The sequence below is a fragment of the Piliocolobus tephrosceles genome, chromosome 6, assembly GCF_002776525.5.
Source record: "Piliocolobus tephrosceles isolate RC106 chromosome 6, ASM277652v3, whole genome shotgun sequence".
NCBI lineage: Eukaryota > Metazoa > Chordata > Mammalia > Primates > Cercopithecidae > Piliocolobus > Piliocolobus tephrosceles.
In genome coordinates, this window is record NC_045439.1 from 149,776,022 (window position 1) to 149,784,201 (window position 8,180).

Here is an 8,180-nt window from a genome sequence, read left to right on the forward strand (position 1 = left end):
AGATGCCAAAGCTGCAAAACTGAGGAGTGGCCAGATTGCATACTACATTACCTCCAACTCCACTGCTCCTTACCAGTCAGGGCTTGCTGGCTTGGGCCACCTGCACAGCCACCCTGCACCTGCCTGAATACTACAGTGAGAGCTCTGCATTCCTCTGGGTGCAAAACTCCTAGGTATAGCTAACAAGCGCTTTGTACAGCCATTATTGTTGCCTCTGCCCCTGCTACCCCCAGGCAAGGAGGGGCCAAGGAGTCTGGGCACTTCTGTGTGTCTCCAGCATGAACATAACAGCTGAGATACGGAGGAACAGTGGGCACACTGCACACCCCACAACCTTCATCTCTGCTGCTCCCTGCCAAATGGGGCTTGCTACCTTCTGGCCCCCCAATGCAAACACCCAGCCCCTGCCTGGACTCACTCAACTGTCGCAGCTCTATGCTCATCTGAGTGCATAACTCCCAGAGGTAGCTGACAGGCCCTTTTCAGTCATGGCTGCCCCTCCCTTCCCCCCTGCTTCCCCCAGGCTAAGAGGGAATGAGGAGCTAGGGCACTTTCATGTGCCACAACTGAGATACAAATGAACAGCAAGGAGACTGCACTCCCCATGACTCCCCACCTCAGCTGCTCCCCATCAAACAAGGCTCACTGTCTTCTAGCCCCCAGTGCAGTCTTCTTGCCCCTGCCTGGACATCTGGCTGTAGCTCAGTTCCTCTGCAAGCCCAGTTTTCTGAGGCCAGAAACAAGCTTCTGGCAGTTGCCACTATCAAGGCCTCTGCCACTACCACTCCCAGGTCAGCACAAGAGAAACACTGGCATCCTTGTGTGTCCCCAACAGTGAAATCCAGTGTTACTTATATAGAATGGAAGTGTGAGTGTGCCACACACTCCACAGCTGCCAGTCTCCATTGCTCCAGCTGAGGGGTCCTGCCCTCCCCCAGCTGCTCTGTCTCTGCCTGAACATTTCAGCCGCGGCCCAGAGCTCTCCTGAGAACACAATCCCCACAGACCTGTGACTTCCCCTGGGCTCCCACTGTCTGGGTGTTCTGCCTGCCCCCACCTGAGAGTTTTGTGAGTGACCCAGGATCCAGTTCACCCTTCCCCATAACAGCCAGCACCTGAACTCTGGGCTAACCCAACCCTTGTCTAGCCCCACAGGACTCATACGTTCACACATACTGTCCAGTGGGCCATCTAGGGGCCTGGGAACTGGGGAACTACCTAGCACACTTCAACACAGTGAGCACCTGATCAGCTCACCAGAGCATGAGATTGGTTTGACACAATCAGCCAACACCACCACAACCAACACCCTCCTGCACGAGTCCAAAGGTGGAGGCCCTACCTCTACACAAAACAGCAACATTACCACACCAGAGAACAGGTGAGCCATAAAGCTATCTGTGTCAGGCTGAGTGAGGAGTTAATGCCCTGAAACCACACCCGTGGAGAGTTGCAAAAAGGGTTTTCCCATGGCTCTCAACCACATTGTGGTCCAGAGATAGACTTTAGTGTGCACATGAACAGGAAGTCATGAGCCCCAAGACAGGGTTATGATAGGGAACCAGATCATATTCCTGTCTTTCTAGGATGTGGAGCCGGTGCAGCCCCCTCACCACCTGCAGAGACCTCAGTACATATCACCAGGAGCTCCTGCCAGCCACCCTCATCAGGGCTGGTCCCTGTGTTTGCCACTGGGGAATTTGTGGGCAAGCCAGGAGGTTCAGCTCTGCCCAGCGGTCTCTACCCCTTCCCCCACCACCCCTATTGCAGAACAGGAAGTTCAGGACTTCTGGCACTTCACTGTCCAGCCTATCACCTGAAACAACAGAGAACACCTCACAGTAAACAAAGATCGGTTACATACCCAGCTGCTCGTGCGTGCCACAGCTGACTCTTACCCATCAGCGCCGTCTACTGGCCTGTACATGGAACTACATAGCTCAATATGAAACCCGCCAAAAGAAGCGCAGAGGGTGTATTGAAACAAAGCCCAGAGACCCTACCCAACATACTCTACAGTCACACTCCCTAGGGAAGCTGGAAAAGGGGAAGAAAAACATTCTATCTGAACAAAAATGACTTCAAAAATTAGGAGTGGCAGGCTCTCCAGGTGAGAAAGAACAAGCATAAAAATTCTGGCACCATGAGAAATCTGAATGTTGTGACACCATCAAAGGATCACACTAGCTCTCCAGCAATGGCTCCTAACAAAAATGGAAATTCAGAAATGACAGATAAAGAATGGATTCAAAGGAAGTATTAATTCAGATTTTGTAATTCAATTCAAAGTATGAATTGCAAGGCAACTCAACAAGATCCAAGACAAGGTCGAAAATCAACACAAAGAAATTACAAAAGCAATCTAGGAAATGAAGGCAGAGATTTAAAAAACATTTTTAAAAAAATCAACCAGAAACTTCTGGAATTGAAAACTTCACTTAAGGAATTTCAAAATACAGTTGAAATCCTTATCAATAGACCAGACTAGGCAAATAAAACAATTTCAGAACTCAGAGACAAGTCTTTTGAACTAACCTAGATAGACAAAAGTAAAGAAAAAAGAAATTAAAAATTAGCCAGGCATGGTGGTGCACACCTGTGGTCTCAGCTGCTTGGGGGGCTTGAACCTGGGACGTTGAGGCTGCAGTGACTACTGCTCTACAGTCTGGATGACACTGGAAGACCTTGTCTCAAAAAAGAGAGAGAAAAGAAAAGAAAAAAGAATTTTTAGAAATGAAAAAAGCCTTAGAGAAAGATGAGTTTATGTGAAGTGACCAAACCTGTGAATTATTACTATTCCTGAGAGAGAAGGAGAAAAAGTAAACAACTCAGAAAACATATTTGAGAGAATAATTCAGGAAAATTTCCCTAATCTTGCTAGAGAGGTAGACATCCAGACACAAGAAATCCAGAGAACACCTGCAAGATACTATGCAAAACAAACATTGCCAAGGCATACAGTCACCAGACTATCGAAGGTCAACACTAAAGAAAATAATCTTAAAGGCAGCTATAGAAAAAGGTCAAATCACCTACAAACGGAAACCTATTAGACAAATAGACAGACTAGTAGACAGACTTCTCAGCAGAAACCCTACAAGCCAGAAAAGACTGGGGGCCTATTTTTAGCCTCCTTAAAGATGAAAAATATACCAACCAAGAATTTTATATCCTGAAAAATTCAACTTCATAAATGAAGAAGAAATAAAAACTTTCCCAGATAAGCAATTGCTAAGAGAATTTGTCACCACTAGACTGGTCCTACAAGAAATGCTCAAATAAGTTCTCAACATGGAAATGAAAGGATGATACTCACCATCAGAAAAGGAAACGTAAGTGCAAAGTTCACAGATCCTATAAAGCAACTACACAATAGAAACTCCAAAGCAACTAGCTAACGACACTATGTCAGGAACGAAACCTCACATATCAATATTAACCTTAAATACAAATGACCTAAATGCTCCCACTTAAAATATAGAGTGACAAATTTTAATTAAAAAAAAAAAAAAGACCTAGCCATCTGCTGCCTACAAGAGACCAACCTACTGACTAATGACACATTTAGACTCAAAAGCAAAAGGGTGGAAAAAGATACATCATGCAAATAGAAAAGAAAAGCAAGCAGGAATAGCCATTCTCATATCAGATAAAACGACTTTAACCCAACAACAGTCAAAAAGACAAAGAAGAAATATTTACTATCCTAAATATAGATGCACAACAATGGAGCACCTAGATTCATAAAATAAATACTACCAGACCAGTGAAAAACAGATTGATAGCAATGCAATAATAATGAAGTACTTCAACACTCTCACTGACATCACTAGATAGATCATCAAGGCAGAAAGTCAACAAAGAAACTGTGACCTTAAACTGGACTATAGACCAACTGGATCTAAGAGACATCTACAGAATAGTCTACCCAAAACTACACAATATACATTTGAAGAAGGAATTAATGAAATCAACTATAACCTAATAGTAGTAGTAATAGAAATTTTATAATCCTCTTAAAGTTGCTGCAAAGTATGAGCCCCTCTTACACTCAAGTTAAAAGGGAATATTAACAGCCTGTCTTATCTCTGTGGATAGTGGACCTTATCTATACTCCCCAACTCCACATTCCTCAAAGTTTATTACAGGCCCAGTGAGTTCTTGCATGACTACAGGGTAACAAGACTGATAAGTTTAGGTTGCAAGTCATGTCTTTCTCAAAATGTAAGAAATGTTGCAATGCCACCTTTGTTTCTTGCTTCTATAACTTTCTTCCAGTCTCTCTTAGTTCCTGCCTGAAGATGTTTAAAAGTAGGAAAAGCCCTTTGTTCCAGGCTCAGACTTTCTGGATATATGTCCGGCTGGGCCAGTGATCACCTTAATAGACCCTCCTGAACCTTCTTTCAGTCTCTCCAGTCTTTGATTGTCCCTCAACACATTCTTTTTACCTGTGCATGGAACATTCCCCAAAACTGACCATATGCTTGGCCATAAGACAAATCTTAATACATTTTAAAAAATCAAAATCACGGTCAGGCACGGTGGCTCACGCCTGTAATCCCAGCACTTTGGGAGGCCAAGGCAGGTGGATTACAAGGTCAAGCATTCGAGACTAGCCTGGCCAACACAGTGAAACCCCATCTCTACTAAAAATACAACAAATTAGCTGGGCATAGTGGTGGACACCTGTAATCTCAATTACTTGGGAGGCTGAGGCAGGAGAATCGCTTGAACCTGGGAGGCAGAGGTTGCAGTGAGCCAAGATCATGCCACTACACTCCAGCCCGGGGAACAGTTCAAGACTCCATCTCAAAACAAAACAAAAAAAACATATCAACCATCTTGTCAGACCACAGGGAAATAAAATTAGAAATTAAAACCAAGAGGAACTCTCAAAACTACACAAGTATATGGAAAATAAACATCTTTCTCCGAATGACTTTCAGGTAAACAGTGAAATCAAGGCAGGAATAAAAAAAATTCTTTAAAACAAATGAAAACAGAGACACAACATACCAAAACCTCTGGGATATAGCAAAGGCAGTGTCAAGAGGAAAGTTTTTAAAATTAAATGCCTCTATCAAAAAGAGAGAAAAATCTCAAATTAGCAACCTAATAGAGAAACATGAAAAAAACCAAACTTAAAATTAGCAGAAGGAAAGAAATAACAAAGATCAGAGCAAAACTAAATGAGATTTGGGACCAAAAAAAGATACAAAGCATGAATAAAAAGAAAAAGTTGGTTCTTTGAAAGGAAAAACAGAATTGACAGACTGATAGCTAGACTAAGCAAAAGAGAGAAGATCCAAATAAGTACAATCAGAAATGAAAAGGGTGACACCACAACTAATACCAGCAAATACAAAAGATCATCCAAGACTATTATGGATACATCTATGCACATAAACTACAAAACCTAGAGGAAACTGATAAATTCCTGGAAAGATACAACCTCCTAAGATTGAATCAGGAAGAAACAGAAACCCTGAACGATACCAATAACATGTAATGAAATTGAATCAGTAGTTAAAAATCTCCCCTCACAAAAAAAAAAAAAAAGAAAAGAAAAAAAAACCCAGGACCAGATGGATTCACAGCTGAATTTTACCAGAAGTACAAAGAAGAGTTGGTTCCACTCTTACTAAAACTCTTCCAAAAATCTGAGGAGGTGAGCTCTGTTCGTAACTCATTCTACAAATCCAGTATCATTCTGATAACAAAATCAGGCAAGGACGCAACAAAACAAGAAAACTAGAGGCCAATATCCATGGTAAACATAGATGCAAAAATCCTTGTCAACAAAATACTAGCAAACTGAATCCAACAACACATTAGAAGATGATTCATCACAATCAATTGGGCTTTATTTCAGGAATGCAAGGATAGTTCCACATAGATAGATCAATAAATGTGATTCACCACACAAACAGAACTAAGAACAAAAACCATTGTGATCATCTCAATACACGAAGAAAAAGTATCCAATAAACTCCAAGATTCATTTATGATAAAAACCCTCAACAAACTGGGCATAGGTGGAACATACCTCAAAATAATTAGAGCCATCTACGACAATTCCACAGCCAATATCATACTGATGGGGGAAAAATTTTAAGCATTTCTTCTTAGAACTGGAACAAGACAAAGATATCCACTCTCACCACTCCTACTCAACATTGTATGAGAAGTCCTAGCCAGAGCTATCAGCCAAGAAATAGAAATAAAAGGCACCCAAATTGGAAAAGAGAAAGTCAAATTATCTTTGTACACTGATGACATGATCATATACCTAGAAAACACTAGAGACTTCTCTAGAAGATTTCTAGACTTGATTAGCAAGTTTGGTAAAGTCTCAGCATACAAAATCAACATACAAAAATCAGTAGCACTTCAATATACCGATAATGTTCAATCTGAGAATCAAATTAATAACTCAATCCTATTTATGATAGCCACACACAAAAATAAAACATCTAGCAATACATTTAACTAAGGAGGTGAAAGATCTCTACAAGGAGAACTAGAACACATGGATGAAAGAAATTGTAGATGACATAAATAAATTTTTTAAAATCCCATACTTGGCCAGGCATGGTGGTTCACGTCTGTAATCCCAGTACTTTGAGCGGCTGAGGCAGGAGGATTGCTTGAGCCCAGGAGTTTGAGACCAGCCTAGGCAACATAGTGAGGCCTCATCTCTACAAATAATAATAATAATAATAATAATAATAATAATAATAATAAATTAGCCAGGCATGGTGGTGTACACCTGTGATCCCAGCTACTCAGGAGGCTAAGGTAGGTAGGAGGATTCCTTGAGCCTGGGAGGTAGAGGCTACAGTGAGATGTAATCATGCCACTGTACTCCAGCTGGGCAACAGAACGAGACCCTGGCTAAAAGAAAAAAAAACATGTTCATGGATAGGAAGAATCAATATCATTACAATGGCCATATTACCAAAAGCAATCTACAAATTCAATGCAATTCCTATCAAATTGCCAAACTCATTTTTTTACAGAATTATAAAAAACAATCCTAAAGCTCATATAGAAATCCCCAAAAAGCCCAAATAGCCAAAGCACTTGTAAGCAAAAAGAACAAATACAGAGTCATCTCATTGTCTGATTTCAAATTATGCTACAAGGCTATCGTAAGTAAAAAAGCAACGGTACCGGTACAAAAAGACATATAGATCAACAGAAGAGAAGTGAGAACTCAGACTTAAAGCCACATATCTACAATCAACTGATCTTCAATAAAGCTGACAAAAATAAACAATGGGGAAAGGACACCATATTCAATAAATTATGCTGGGAAAATTGGTTAGCCATAAGCTGAAGAACGAAACTGGACCTTCATCTTTCACCATATACAAAAATTAACTCTAGATGGATGAAACATCTAAATATAAGACCTGAAACTATAAAAATCCCAGACAAAAACTTAGGGAAAACCCTTCTAGACATTGGCTTAGGCAAATAATTTATAATGAGGAGCCCAAAAGCAAACATGACAAAAACAAAAATAGACCAATGAGACTTAATCAAACTAAAAAGTTTCTGCACAGCAAAACAAATAATCAATGGATAAATAGAAAATCTAAAGAAAGGAAGAAAATATGCCTCTGACAGAGGATTAATAATCAGAACCTATAAGGAACTCAAACAACCCCAAGGAAAACACAAATAACCCCATTAAAAACTGAGCAAAGGACATGAACAGACATTTCCCAAAAGAAGACATAGAAGTGGTCAACAAATACATGAAAAAATGCTCAACATCAACTAATCATTACAGAAATGCAAATTAAAACCACACTGAGATACCATCTTACACCAGTCAGAATGGCTATTATTAAAAAGTGAAAAAACAACAGAAGGTGTGGATGTAGAGAAAAGGAAATGCTCAGACACAGTTGGTAGAATGTAAATTAGTTTAACCTCTATGGAAAACAGAATGATGGTATTTCAAAAAACTAAAATCAGAACTACCATTTGATCCAGCAATCCCATTACTAGGTATCTACTCAAAGAAAATAAATCATTATATAAAAAACATACCTGCACACATATGTTTACGGCAGCACCATTTACAATCGTAAAGTCATGAAACTAACTTAAGTGTCCAGCAACAGTTGATTGGATAAGGAATATGTGGTACATAAATACCATGAAATGCT